This window comes from Alexandromys fortis, unplaced genomic scaffold (genome assembly GCF_014885135.2).
Source record: "Alexandromys fortis isolate MF-2015 unplaced genomic scaffold, M_Fortis_MF-2015_v1.1 scaffold_74, whole genome shotgun sequence".
NCBI classification, from domain to species: Eukaryota; Metazoa; Chordata; class Mammalia; order Rodentia; family Cricetidae; genus Alexandromys; species Alexandromys fortis.
Window position 1 is genome coordinate 6018277 of NW_026068008.1, and position 16266 is coordinate 6034542.

Genomic DNA, 16266 nt, shown 5'->3' on the forward strand with positions numbered 1-16266 from the left:
TGTAAAAGAACATTTATAAACAATATTTGGGAACATGGGCGTAGTTTTTTCTCTCCAAACTGCTTCCTGCTGAATGGGGGCACTGTTAATCAGATCATTTAGGGTGTAACCTGTGTGTCAGGTTCATCTCGGTTGGCAGTTGAGTGAAGTAATTTTTTGAGGGTGTTCACAGCAACCTTTCAGGAGGGCGTGGTCTATCATACCATACCGGGATAGATGCAATCCATAGGGTCACATCCTCTGTGGAAACAAAAGAAGACCCTCTCCAAAGCATCATATCCTTAGATCCAAATTTTGAAGTCAAGATACCTTTAGAACATATGTGCAGGTTCAGCTTAGCAGCCCATATAATAAAATGTCTCTTTGTACTTAGCTCCTTCACAGTCAAAAATTTTAAAGAAAACACAATGTACATAATCCAGACTCTCTGTGAATTTTTCATTTTTACGTGGCTTATTTTTCTTTATTTCTCTTAATCTATAACTATCTGTACTTCTGTACTCTGTCTCTTTAAAGACTTTACCCTTTTTCTTTTTAAGACATTAACTTTATTCTTTATATTCTCTTTTTTTCCCCAAGCCTACGTACATTCATCCAACGGTGTCTGAATCTGTTTTACTGTGAATCTGTAATTTTTTTTTTTTTTTCCAGGAGCATTTCTTAAAATGTTAAGCATTTCTTAAAAACTTAAGTTGCACCATGTATAGGTAATACGGTACTGCCTGTGTCCTGCCCAGTCTAAACCTTAACTGCACGGTTTTAAGGTAATTACGGTAGTTCCTGCCTGAGATCAGCACAGTTCAGCAAGGAGCAGCCGCTCCTGCCTCAGAGTCATTTGGTGCTTTTGAGCTGAGCACAGTTACAGGCAAACAGCAGTTTACATTGGAGCCGCAATCAGCAATTTAATTTTGAGACTGAGTGTGCAGCACAGAAACTCTTTTTATCCAAGTTACAGCCAAATCTGACACGCAGAGCACTGCGCAGTCTGAAAACGCGTCTCTGTATGGCAGCAGGAATCCGCCATGCTCTTCCGCCTGCCTAAGCCTGATTCCGCCATCTGCCCAGGTGTAGGCAGGGAACGCTGAGCCATCGGCAGGTCTCAGAGCAATCTCCTCCGATCCCAAGTGGGAACAGAAACATCCAGTCCCATAAAAGCCTTGAAATGCTTTAAAGCCAGAGTTCACGCTGGCAGCATAGCACCAGGAAGCCGCGCTTTAAAATGACGCAGCTTTTTTTCTCTGCTGCTGTTGCTGAATCAGGAATCTCTCTACAGCATGTCACCAACAAAACAGCAAAAATCTGTGTTAAACTCTGTTTCCCTTATTTTTAAGGCTTCTCAGGTTTTTAAGTGGATTTAGCCCCACGTTGGGCGCCATCTGTTGAAATAGGAGCGGCAGGGCTGCGTCCCCGGCACCCGGCCGCCCGCATGGCTAGCTTATACCCAGAAATAATTACATGGAAACTGTATTCTTTCAAACACTGCCTGGCCCGGCTAGGTCCAGTTTCTTATTGGCTAGCTCTTACATATTGTTCTAACCCATTTCTAATATTCTGTGTAGCCCATGAGCTGGCTTACCAGAGAGGATCTTAACCTGCATCTGTCTGGAGTGGGAGCATCATGGCGACTCCTCCTCTAACCTTCTTTCTCCCAGAATTCTCTTCTGTATACTCCGCCTACCTAATTTTCTATCCAATAAAATGGGCCAAGGCAGTTTCTTTATTAGTAAGAAATCATTCCCACATCAACAATTGATTAATTAAGGAACTGCTTTGGGCCTAAAGGAGAGCTATAGGGGAGCAGAGCTAAGTGGGGAAAACTAAACTGAATGCTGAGAGAAGAAAGGTAGAATTGGAAAGAAGCTATGGAGTACTGGCCAGAGACAGACACTGGATTGAACTTTACCCAGTAAGCCCAGAATCATGGAAATACACAGATTACTAGAAATGGGTTAAATTAAGATGTAAGAGTTAGCCAATAAGAAGCTAGAGTTAATGGGCCAAGCAGTGTTTTAAATAATATAGTTTCTGTGTGATTATTTGGGGGCTGAGCAGCTGGAATCAGACAAGCAGCTTCCATACAACAAATTGATGCATGTTTAACATGGAAGACACTACTTGGAGCTTGTTTTCTTCTTGATAAAATTGGTCTTTGTGCAAGAACTACACATGCATTGACCACCGAAAAAATGAACAATGTCTGGACAGTACAAGTAGGATACAAGAAAAAAAGACTGTCAGATTTTTACCAAGACATGGTAAAATGTTTTTGAAAAAGTTCCTGCCTCTGAGAATGGTCTTTCTGTTACTTTAGGCCTTAGCCAAAGTTGATTACTCCAACATTGCAAATGAAACTTTGGGTGATTGCCCAGGTAGCCATTTGTCTCTGTCATTTGTTGCACATTTTGAAAGTTGTTTGATTGCACTTCCTGCTTACTCAAGTAATATTTCCCTTCTTGGGTCTTCATTGAGGCTGAAGACTAGATAGTTGCAGTTACTTTTCTTTCATGTTTTGGCAAGGTTATTTATTATATAAGACTTAAACACATTAAGATAGGATAATTATTGAAGCATTTATTACATGTTTCTTACTTGATATTGCTTATTCTGGCTGTAATTCTAATTTTTATAACTTATTTACTCTTATTGTATATAACTTTGTATTAGGCTTAGAACTCCCTTATTTAAACAAAGGGGGGGCAGTTCTGTAGGAATTCCTACCACCAGTAGCCTTTAAGTTACCCACACACTTGGGCGTGGACTTTTATACTATATATACAGATGTAAAATACATGTCCAGCCTCTTTTCCAGCTGCAGGATTTGGTTGCTGTTCCCCATTCCAGCAGAGAATTGTGATCTGTGAGTCTACCCTAAATAATAACCTGTTATTATACTTAATTTTTAACTTGTGTGGGATTTCTTTTTAGTATCCATTTTCAATGGAGAATTATGCAGTGGTTAAAAAAAATGACATCTTGAAATTTGCAAGCAAATGAATGGAACTTAAAAAAATTTATCCTGACTTGATAAGAGGGGTTCCCAGGTGTCCAGGGAGATGTCCCCAGCTAATTCCTTGGGCAGTTGAGGAGAGGGAGCCTGAAATGACCCTACCCTATAGTCATACATGAATATCTTGCATATCATCATAGAATCTTCATCTGGCAATCGAAGGAGATAGAGACAGAGACCCACATTGGAGCCCCAGACTGTGTTTCCATGGTCCAAATAAGAAGCAGAAGGAGGGAGAACATGATCAAGGAAGCCCCACTGAGACAGTGGGGCTGATCTATTGGGACCTCATGAAGGCCAGCTGGACTGGGTCTAAAAAAGCATGGGATAAAATCGGAACATGGCCGAAAATGAGGGCTGCTGAGAATCCAAGAACACTGGCACTGGGTTTTGATCCTACTGCATGTACTGGCTTTGTGGGAGCCTAGGCTGTTTGGGCGCTCACCTTCCTAGACCTGGATGGAGGAGGGAGGACCTTGGTCTTCCCACAGGGTAGGGAACCCTAACTGCTCTTTGGGCTGGAGAGGGAGAGGGAGGGGAGCGGGGAAGGGGGAGGGAAATGGGGGCAGAGACGGGGAGGCAGAAATTTTTAATAATAATAATAATAATAATAATAATAATAATAATAATAATAATAAATAAATTTCCTTGAGTGAGATATTGAAGACTCAGAAAGAAAAACACAGTATGTACTCACTCCTAAGTAGATATTAGATGTAAAACAAAGATAACCAACCTATAGTCCATAACCCCAGAGAATCTGTATAACAAGGAATACCACAAGAAAGAGATTTATGGATCCCCCTGGCAGGGGGAAATAGACAAGGCTTCCTGCAATATTTGGAAGCTGGAGGGGGATGACAGAAGGGAGGACACAAGGGGATGGGGAGGAAAGAAGGAGAAGGGGAGGAGATCATGAAGGAATATAATTAGATTGATACCTACATGAATTATAATCATAGGATCTTTAGCAACTGATGAAAGCAGATTCGGAGATCCACAGCTAAGCACTGGACAGAGCTCTGAGTTCAGTTGTAGAGATAATATTCACAGAAATGTCTGAATGTCTGACATGAACATGAAGCTTACTGACTCCAGACTTAGAGCAGGGAAACCTGCATAGGAACGAATTAGGCCCCCTGAATGTAGGTGACGTTTGCATGACTTGGGAGGTCTGTGGGACCACTGGCAGTGGGATCAGCATTTTTTTTTCCTAGTGCATGAGCTGACTTTATGGAGCCTATTCTCTATGAAGAGATGCCTTGTTCAGCCTAGATATGGGGGAGGGCCTTCGTCATACCTCAGAGTGATGTGACAGACTGCTCACTCCCCACATAAACCTTTACCCTCCCTGAGGAGTGAATGGGGGTGGTAGTGTGAGGAAGATCTGGGAGGAGCAGGAGTAAGAAAAAGTGGGAACTGGGATTGACAACTAAAATGGGAAAAGATTGTTTTAAAATAAATAAAAACATGAAAAAATGATCACAATCCATAATCATGTGAAGCTTACTCTGAGCATTTCTGCTAATTATGAAGAAAAGCAGTTTGGAAATATTATAGACAAAATAATAAATACAGCATTTTGAAATATACCGAGAAAAATATAAAATTCAGCACAGTTTCATAAAATATTAAAATTAAATACAAGAAGAAATATTTTGTAAATTTGAGTCCTAAATGAAATTTCAATGCTAAAACTTGGGAATCAGGGAAAGGTAGCTATTCTAGTGGCTTTTTGCTCTAATGTCATGAATTCCAATAGAACAATATGGGCAGGAAAAAAGAGAAACAAAGGAACTTTAAAAACAACAATCAAATGATCCCTGTTTCCAAATGTCAGAAATATATGTAGACATAGATATATATTATATGTAAGTATATAATATAATATATGTATGTATATGTATATATATTTAGAATCTCCTTCAACAAAATCATCGGAAAAATCTATAAATTTAATCAGGGAATACAGAATCAAGATAGAAACATCAATTTTGATATCGCACAATTATTACATATCCAGAATAAAACTTTAAAAAATAAATTCCTTATAATATAGATTAGAAAATATTGGAAAACACTTAGGTAAATAAAATATTTCCACAATAAAATTTTTAAGGTATGTTTTATGTACCTCACCTAGCTTTGATATAGGCGGAGAAGCTTGGTCCTTCCTCAATTTGTTGTGCCATTCTTTGTTGACACCCTTAGGAAGCCTTCCCCTTTCTGAAAGGAGATAGAGGAAGAGTAAATGGCTGAATAAAGGGGAGGCTTGGGAATAGAAGGGAAGAAAGAATTGAGGGGAATTACAATTTTGATGTAAAGCAAATAAAAATGTTCAATTAATAAGTAAATGAGAGCAATGAAAAATATGAATTCACAGGGAAACATTCTATATTTGTAAATTAACAGAACATGAAGTGCATGTTTGCATGCAATTTAAACCAATATACTGATTTGATGCAACCCTTACCAGTTTTTTTTTTTAATATTTATACAGGCAGTCCTTACACAAAGAGAAAACAGCTATTCATGACCATGAGAATTCTCACAGAAGCCTAAGAAGCCCAACTAGTTAAAAAAAAAAAATCTGAAAGGGTTGTGTAATACTCACAAACTTTAAAGTACATAATAAAAATAATATTCAAAGATTATGTCTCTAATATCATAGCATAAAAACAGATATATTACCACCATACGGTTAATGAGATGGCACAAACATAAAGATATTGAATCCCACCATCCCTAAGGACATAAACTGGTACTTAGGACACATCAGGAAATGTTTCTGAAGATGCACAAAATTGTCTAATGTATTTTCCTCTAGTTCTGAATATATATTATGTTCCTACTTTCTACCTTTCCATTTTTTATATCTCCCTTTAGTCAATCACTTTTTACTATAACTTCAACCTAATTTTTTATAGCATAGATGTTAGGTACAACTTTTATCTCTCTATTTTTTATATACGAAATTTCCATTGATTTGGTACTACTTCTCTGAGTTTTGTTTTCCAAATCATCGGTTTCCCTTTCACCATTGTCCGTCTTACATTACACACCTGTTATGTTTCATTCTGATTATTTGGCATATCTTATATCTACATCTAACTTAACCACTAATGCGTAATAATAAATATTGAATATCAACTAGATAGGCATAAGAAACACTTAGGAGACTTGCAAAGTATAGCGTTGTGTGGGTCAGTAAGGAGATGCTTCCATCACCATACAGAAAGTTCTAATTAAAGAAAGGAAGATCAATCCTGAATGCAGGTGACAATATATCCAACCTAGTCAGAACGTAAGTGTTCTCTCTCTCTCTCTCTCTCTCTCTCTCTCTCTCTCTCTCTCTCTCTCTCCAATCCCTTTCTCCTTTCCTCTCCATCTTTTCCACCTCTCCATCCACTCTGCTACAAGTAATCATGATGTCAATTACTATGATACACACACATATATGTGTATATATACACACATGCACACATACATATACACAAATATATATACATATCTATACACCGATGTGTTTATGTGAGTATACATATACAATCATCTATATACATGTGTATGTATATGTATGTACTATATATATGCAGTTATGAGAAATTATGAGTAGAAACAAACTTAGTTAAAATTTTACACATAGTTCACCTTGTCAACATTTTAATCTTTCCATATTGCAAATAGTATAGCAAATATTGAATATATTTTCTATTGTGTATCTTAGAAAGAAAATGTCCTTAGTTCTTATTACATTTGTGAGTTTCTACTGTAGAAAATCTTGGTGTCTCTCTTAAAACATTGTAAATAACTCATTTTTGCTTATTTGAACATAGAAATGATAAAATGATAAGCAAAGAGAACCCACATCTATATTATGGCTCCCCTTGCATAGGATGCATATTGTTAGCTATTAGGAATAATGTCTTTCAGATAAACATAAAAGAATAAATGATGCACAAACAGTATTGCCACAATTTTTCTTAAAACTTTCTTTTATAATGCATATTTGGAACCATTTTCTCATGATATATGCAGTACAAATAAATTTAGACAATGGCTAATCTAGGTCTGCCCATTGTTTTGTAGTTTTTCAATCTTATTTACTCTAATGAAACTTTGATAATTTTATTTTTCCAGTAAGTTTTATGTTAGTTAAAGAATAATTAATGTAAATATATATCGAATCTTGAATACCTGTATGTTGATTTTCATCACTAAAATAATCCAAGAAATCAGAAGATTCCTCTGTGTTGACAATCACTTATTTGTATTAACTGGACATTTTGTAGACTCTGTTTTGCTTCTCCATCATAAAATCCTAGAAAACTCAAAAACTATCTTTAGGTTTCTTTGAACGTTAAAGGACAGTAGCAAATATAATTATTACAAATATATTAATATATACTTTTAATCAACAGCTTAGTAGCAGCATGCTGAGATAATTACTTTTGGAACATGAAGACTGATTACATTTTTCTAATTAAACTTTTTTGTAGTGGTTTTTGAATTTACATATTCACTGAATCATTAAAAGAATTAGCATCTACTTTGCAATTTTTAATTTAGTTTTCAAAACTATCCATTTTTTTCTGAAACAAACAATAAAAAATTCTGGGAAAATATAATTACTGATCATGTGAAATGATATGTAGATGTGGGATAAATTTAGATCATTCCAACCCATATAATATTTTATTTACTGCTTAATTCCAGTAAAACAGTGAGTATAACATAATATTCACCTGTTTTTGAAAAATTAATTTAGAGGTTGATAATTCAAATTTAAACAATAAATACCTCTTATCAACTTGGCACACTATATCTACAAACATATTTGTTATATAGAAGGTAAGATGAACAAACCATATAATAGTGCTCACATATAAAATTATCACAAAGAATGGTAATAAGATATAAGGTGGTAACTTTTTGTTGTTCAGAATGAAAAGGAAATCATCCATATCTGTCCTTCCTCCATCTTGACTATCCCATTCCCTCAAATTTTCCCCAACTTCCTCTTCTCCTCTTCTCTTCTCCTGCTCCTTTTTCTTCTCCCCCCACTCCCATGCTCCCAAATTTTGTAAGGCGATCTTGTCTGTTTCCAATTTCCAGATGGGTCTATATATATTTTCCTTTGGTTTCACTTTATTACTTAGCTTCTCCAGGATCATGAATTATAGTCTCAATGTCCTTTGCTTATGGCTAGTATTCACTTAGGAGTGAGTACATACCATATTCATTTTTCTGAATCTGTTTTACCTTACTTAGGATAGTATTTTCTAATTCCACCCATTTGCATACAAAATTCAAGTTGTCATTTTTTTTCCTTTGAGTAGTATTCTAATATGTAGATGTGCCATACTTTCTTTATCCATTCTTTAGTTGAAGGGCATCTAGGTTGTTTCCAGGTTTTGGCTATTACAAATAGTGCTGCTATGAACATAGTTAAACAAATGCTTTTGTAATACGATTGAACATCTTTTAGGTAATAAGAGTGGTATTGCTGTATCCTGAGGTAGGTTGATTCTCATTTTTCTGAGAAACTTCCATACTGCTTTCCAAAGTGGTTGCACAAGTTTAAATTCCCACTAAGAATGGATGAGTGTCCCCCTTACTCCATATCCTCCCCAGCATAAGCTATCATTAGTGTTTTTGATCATAGCCATTCTGACAGGCACAAATAGGTATCTCAGAGTTTTTTTCCTGGTATCAGTGAATTTTCCTAATAGCTAAGGGAGTTGGACATTTTCTTATATATTTTTTTGCCATTTGAAATTTTTGTTGAGAATTCTCTGTTTCATTCAGTACACCATATTTATTTATTTGTTTATATATTAAAGATTTCTGTCTCTTCCCCCCAGCCACCTCCCCTTTCCCTCCCCCTCCCCCAATCAAGTCCCCCTCCCTCGTCAGTCCAAAGAGCAATCAGGGTTCCCTTCCCACAAGCAAGGAACGCAGGACCACGAGGGGTGCACCCACACACTGAGACAAGGGGGATGTTCTATCGGGAACTCACCAAGGCCAGCTGGCCTGGGTCTGAAAAAGCCTGGGTTAAAACCGGTCTAGCTGAACATAGAGGACAATGAGAACTACTGAGACCTCAAGAACAATGGCAATAGGTTTTTGATCCTACTGTACCTATTGGTTTTGTGGGAGCCTAGGCAGTTTGGATGCTCACCTTACTAGACCTGGATGGAGGTGGGTGGTCCTCGGACTTCCTACACCATATTTTTTCAAACTGGGCTATTTAGAAAGAGATATCTTGATTGAGGGAGCCCTTATAGGGTTAGCAAGAAACCTGGCTTGAGAAAACTTCCCAGGAATCTACCAGGATGACCCCAGCTATGACCCTAAGCAATAGAATAAAGGGTGACTAAGCTGGCCTTGCCTTGTAGTCAGAATGATGATTATCTTAAATATCACCATAGAACCTTCATTGAACAACAGATGGAAACAGAGGCAGAGACTCACATTGCAGTACTGGACTGAGCTCCCAAGGTCCAGTTGAAGAATGGAAGGAGTTGAGAGTATGAGGAAAGAAGTCAAGACCATGAGGGGTTTACCCCCTGAGAGAGTTTGCCTGAGCTAATAGGAGTTCACCAACTTCATCTGGACTGGGAGTGAAAGAGCGTGGGATCAAACTAGTCCCTCTGAATGTGGTTAATATTTGGGGCAGACTGTGGGGCCAAGGACAGTGGTACTGGAATTGGTCTCGAATGCATGTACTAGCTTTTTGGGCTCCTATTCTTTTTGGATGTTGTTGAAATAGGAAGCGGCGGGGCTGCGTCCCCAACACCCTGGCCGCTTGGCTAGCTCATGCCCGAAATAACAACACACAAACTGTATTCATTTAAGAACTGCTTGGCCCATGAACTCTAACCCTTACAGGCTAATTCTCGCACCTGGACTAGCCCATTTCTAATGATGTGTGTAAGCACCCTAAGGTGCGCTTACCGGGAAGATTCTAGCCTATGTCCATCATGGGTTGCAGCTGCCTGGGAGAGGGGGGCATGGCTTCCCCTGTCTGGTCCCTCTGGAAGCAGAGCAGAGTCTGACCTCACTTCCTCTTCCGCCCAGAATTCTATTCTGTTTTCTCCTCCCATCTATGTTCAGGGCCAGCCAAGCAGTTTCTTTTATTGCTCAGCCAATGAAATCAACAGATTGATATGACACTCCCACATCAGGATGTATACCTTGCTCAACCTAGATGTAGAAGAGAGGGCTTTGGACTTGCCATAGGGAAGGGTGCATTGCCCTCTTTTAGGATTGGAGGTGGTGGGGAAGGAGGGGGTTAGGATGGGGAGGATGTGTGGACAGAATGGAAGGGGAGTGGGAGTAGGGAAGGGAGTGGGAATAAAATAATAATAATAAAATGAAAAGGAAACCATCCAAAACACACACTCTAGAACTGTAAATATGAGATTTACTGTAAATAAGACTTTCCCATAAAGAAAGATGAGCACAGCAAAATGCTGTGGAAAACAGTATGAAAACATACAATGCAGGAAAATGTTGTACAGCTGAGGTATTTTAAATTTTCCATACGTATTTTTTCAAATGTGTTGAATATATTTTATTATATTTTACTTGATTTTGTATATTTTTTAAATGTTTATGTATGTGAATTCAGGTTTATCTGAGAGACTGTCACATGTGTGCATGTGCTCACCAAGGCCAGGCTAGGGTTTCAGCTCTAGTTACCTGATGCTGGTGCTGAGAGCTGAATTTTTCCTCTGGAACAGCAGGAAGAGTTTTCACTTGAGTCATCTCACCAGCTTCCTCTCTGATTATTTAAACTTAAATTTGCTTTGTCTTTCTGGAATTTATTTCGTGCATGTCATAAATAAAGCAAAGATTTGTGTTCAGTCAGAGTGGTAGATCATTTTGTAGCACATTTGTAGCACAAATATAAGACATTTTTTCTACCATGATGCAATATTTATATTATGGATCCATAAATATATGGTTATAATTCTAGTCTGTATTTAAATCTTATTAGCTGTTCTTTTGTTAATATTTTCCCAATTGCAGATAGTTTATTAAACAATATATATATATGAATTCTAATATCTGATAAAATATAATCAATGCAACCTCTTTCCAAAGATTTGAGGTATTTATTACATTACCATCTGAAAAATAATAAAATATGGAAAGTTATAAATATTTATTACTATTAAATCTTAATTATTTGCATTGAAACAACCAAGTAAAGCATAAGATTTGGATTTTAGTGGCTAGTATTACCATAGTGCTATTCAATAGTGTAAAATCTCTATTAGAAATGTCCTCTATATGATGATATATGCACTACTTGTTTGGAGTAAAATGAAATTAGATTCTTCTCTTTCTGTAGCCTGTGTGACTTTCAAAAATATATATCTCAGTGTTGCTTAGCTATTCATTTGTTTTAAACATTATTTTAAATTTGTGTACTTCAGTTGCTGTCTTAGGAGGAAAAGTAGCAAATTTGTAAGCAAAAATTGTTTGTAAGCTAAGATATAACTTAATTTGTATGTATGACCTATAATAAACTTTGTATATAACTTATACAAAATTTCTGGTTAAATGGGAAAGCAACTCAATCTTACTAATTTCAGTTAAATATCACAGACTCTATATTAGTTAATAATAAACATATTTATCAATTGTAGAAAATTTTCACCTAAAAAACATCTTCTGGACTTATGGTTTTAATTTCACAACTCAGAAGCCAGATGCAAGAAGATATGGTTTACATACTAAATTCTAGGACATGCAAATATACATAGAATGACCCTGTCTTAGAAAAATTTTGTATTGTCATATTAACAAACAGTGATTGTCAATTACAATGAAGTATATACTGTCTCACACTGGAGAGACTGAAAACAAGACAGTCTGGTTATTGTTCCCTTTATAAAGATGAGTGCTTCAGAAATCCTCAGCTGATGACAAAACCATAGAAGTTTGCTGGTTACCTATGGTTCTTGGTCTATGATCAAAGTTCAAAAACACTGATTCTGATATCATTCAAGGAATCAGGAACAAAGAGCTGTTGATTAATACGCAAGTGAGGAGACCCATTAAGCAAGAGAAGAGTAATCTTTTTTTTTTTTTTTTTTTTTCAAAATCTTGGCTGCTACCCCATTGTGCCTTCACATTCAGGGAGATTCTTCTTACACCAATTGAGAAAAACAGAACAATTCTTTAGGCAAGGCTATCTACTGGACTGATTATAATTCATGGATGGTTGACGTTAAATGTAATAATATGAGTTATCAAAATTTTGTTCTTCTGCATTTTTACCTAAAATATAAAAATATATTTTATTTTACATATACATTATTCACCTTGGATTGTCTAAGGTATTTGTTTATTAAGTTATAGTACTGTTTTCAGTCATTTTTAGTGTTTTAGCATACAATATTAACATATTTTTAGCATACAATATTTCCCAGTTAAATATAAATTCTTCCATGACAATAACATAAAGTTTACTGAAATAAAAGGCAAACCAAGCAACCAGATAATGGGATAACAGAGTCTTTAAAGGGTGCCTATAAAGGTAGTACGAGAGTATGTCAGTTTGATATTGGCAAAAATTGGAAAATGTGATGTAGGAAACAGGAAAGAAAGACCAGTAATAGATAACACGATGGTTCATTTTGTCTGTCTGACACAAAACTAGTCATATCTGGGGAGAGAGAATCTCAAGAGAAAAAAAAATTCTATTAGGTTGGCCTACAGGCAAGTCTGCCTGGCACTGCCTTGATTGATAATTGATGTGGGAGGGACAAGCTCATAACAGCTCATGACAACCTTATGCCATTCCTAGGCAGATGATCCCAGGTTGTATAAAAAAGCAAGCTGAACAAGCTATGCGGTATAGGCCAGTAAGCATCACTTTCCCTTGTCTTCTTCATTTTTTGCCTCCAGGTTTTTGCCTTGAGTTTCTGCCCTAACTTTTCTCCATGATGAGCTATGATGTAGAAGTAGAGGCTAAATAAACCTCCTCACCAAGTTGCTTTTAGTCACAGTATTTTATGATAGCAATAGAAACCTTAACTACAATGACTATGAATCAACTGGTCATTTGCAAAGGCTTAATACCCATGTGATATAGAAAAAGTAATATTCTAAATAAATTCTTCTTAAAATGATATCATCACATGAAAAACTTTACATACAAGCCTTATGTTCAACAAGTCTCAACTCAAACTAGAACAAAATATATAATCACTAAAAAATAAAAACATGCATCAACATGTGTTTAGCAATGATTTTTGTTTTAAGATAGTGAATCAAAATATAACTGATGAAAGGCAGAATTTTCTTTCTTTTTACTTATATACTCTTTTTTATTAACAAGTATAGTTTGAACAATTGCTTTAAGTCAGTCATGACATGGGAAAAATCACTTACAGGAGAATCAAGAAATATAGCCATAAAATGAGAATATACATTAGTAAAGACACAGGAAAATCATTATCCACAGCACTAAAAAATTTAAAGGCCATAATAATGTAAACATATTGAGTTGAAAATGACCTAAAACATTCATTAACCAATAGATGCTTTAACAAGCATGATCCACAGGTGCAAAATAAGCATATGCCAAAGTTTCCTTGAAGTCATCCAGCCCTTGTGGCTCTTAAAACCTTTATTCCCCATTTTCTATAATGGTCACAGAGCCCTTTGTGGGTTCTGTAATCAGAGAGACATTTCTGTGATGCATGTGTGTGTGTGTGTATTTGTACATAATTTAGCTCTGAGTATTCTGAAATCTCTTATTCTCTGTACCTTGGTTACTAGTTGGTCTCCTTGTTAATCATAACCTACTAAAAACCCAAACACAGGTGTGTGTGTGTGTGTGTGTGTGTGTGTGTGTGTGTGTGTTCAAAGTTGAGAGATGCCATAGTGTTATGGTCTTCATGGAAGTAATCAACAACATTCTAGTTGGTATGAGTTCAATTTCTTTGTTAGTCTTAGAATCTGTTACTAAAGACATCCTAGATACTACAGAAAAATACACTATTATTATTCTGCAAAATTATTATATAATAAAGGAAATCTTTTTGACTTTTCATTATACTCATAGATTAAAGCAATAGACAGAGCAGAGATCACAATTATAATCTCTAAAATATTTACTAAATACCAAAATTAAAGTGAGAACCTTACAGTGAAGGTCCCAGAAAATGCCTTAACAAACTGAAAAGTATTTTCAATAATAAGACAAATTTTTTTATCAGGAATCCCAAAACAAGCTATCCTAAGAAAGGTCCAACTACAAATTTGTGACTGCATTGCTAAAAATGCATAGCCTCATTCAAATCATTGAAAATTATCAGATCAATTATATACAAATTGAAGTATGTCAACCTGTAAATATTATTTTCCCAAAGTGTTGGCATCATGAAAGACAAGTAAAGATTGAAATAGTATTGTAATCTAGGAAAATTTACAAAAAAATCATAAGTAAATTCAAAGATCCTAATTAGAATCCTGGAATAGAAACCTTCACTCTTAGAAAAATAATAATATGTAGTGAAATTTAAACTAACTGTAATGATAATTTAGTTAAAAATATATCATAGTGTTGTATTTTGTTTGGAGTATTATGCTAGTGCACATAATATTTGGAGAACTGTGCAAGGTATATGGTTAATTCTGAGAAATATTTATAAACATATTATATAGCTTTATTTAGCTCAGAGTTAACAAATAAGGAATAGATTTCTCCTTTTTCACTGGCATATTAATATTATTGAGTTAGATTGTTCCATTAGGGGTTCAATTATTTTTTACAGTTTTTCTATATTTATAATTATTTAATATTTTAACTTGATAATTTATTGATGTAAATAAACACTTTCAAAAATTGCATGTAGAAGAATTACCTGTTATAAAAGAATCTATATTCCTTTACTGTATACACGTAGAAAGAGCGGCGGGCTGTGTCCCGCCACCCAGCTAGCTTTACACCCGAAATAGTTCCACAGAAACTGTATTATTTTAAACACTGCTTGGCCCATTAGCTTCAGCCTCTTACTGGCTAACTCTCATATCTTGATTAACCCATTTCTATTAATGTGTGCAGCACCACAAGGTAGTGGTTTACCAGGAAGAATCTTAACCTGCATCCATCTTGGAGAGGAGCGCTATAGCGTCTGTGTCTCACTTCCCTTTTTCCCAGCATTCTGTTCTGTCTACTCCGTCTATATAAGTTTCTGTGCTATCAAAGGGCCAAGGCAGTTTCTTTACTAACCAATGAAATAATGCATAGACAGATGACCCTCCTCCATCATATACATCATTGCACATTAAAAAGTCTTTAATGTATTAAACTACTAAATATATCAGCAATGTATTGAAAAATGGTGAAACATTTCATAATAATTTTAGTAAAATATCTCATTTCCAAATAACTAATCAAGCTAACAATTTTAATTGGGGCTTTATAACCCCCTTTTCATTAGGTTTGATGTGGAATTCTGTGTATTCTGAAGATCTGAGAACTAGACATAATACAGTTCTGAATAAGATGTTAGTGGAAATACCCAATTAAAAGTTGAAAATATGTTCACATAAATTAACTTTTCTGTCTCAAGTAAAATATGCATGTTCAATACAAATTGCTATAATTAACTTTTTTTAGTTTTAAGTAAACTTATAATGATAATGAATTAATTTCTACAGATATATTTCAAAGTCATGCATTCCAAAATGTCAAATTATACTTTTGGTATGTTACTGAATGAGGAAGTGTCATAGTATATTATTTATGTTTATAAATAAGGGGAAAATATCTAGTTACATACAATGTATAGTGACAAGTAGAAAACATTACTTTCAATTTATTCTTTTTGTACATTTTGTATCAAATAAACCAACATTTTGGAGATCATGTATTAAATCATGTATCTTAATTTGTTTAACTTGACTGCACAGGTATATTTTAAATTGGTTACAGTGATTTTCTACTTTTATTCAATTATTTTTAAGTTAATATAATGTAGAGAAATATATAAAAGGTAAACAAAAGAAAAAGTTTTGTAAACATTTAAGAATATAAGTTGTTTATTTCATCAGATATTCATATTAAGTCAATTTGAACTTGAATTAGACATTTAAGAGTTAATTTAGAATATTAGAGAGCATTTAATATTTTTCTTTTTTTTGAGTTTGAAACACTTGGGTTTTTTTAAATTTTTTTTATTATGAAAAGGAAAAAAAGTTTCTGCCTCCTCCCAGCCTCCCATTTCCCTCCCCCT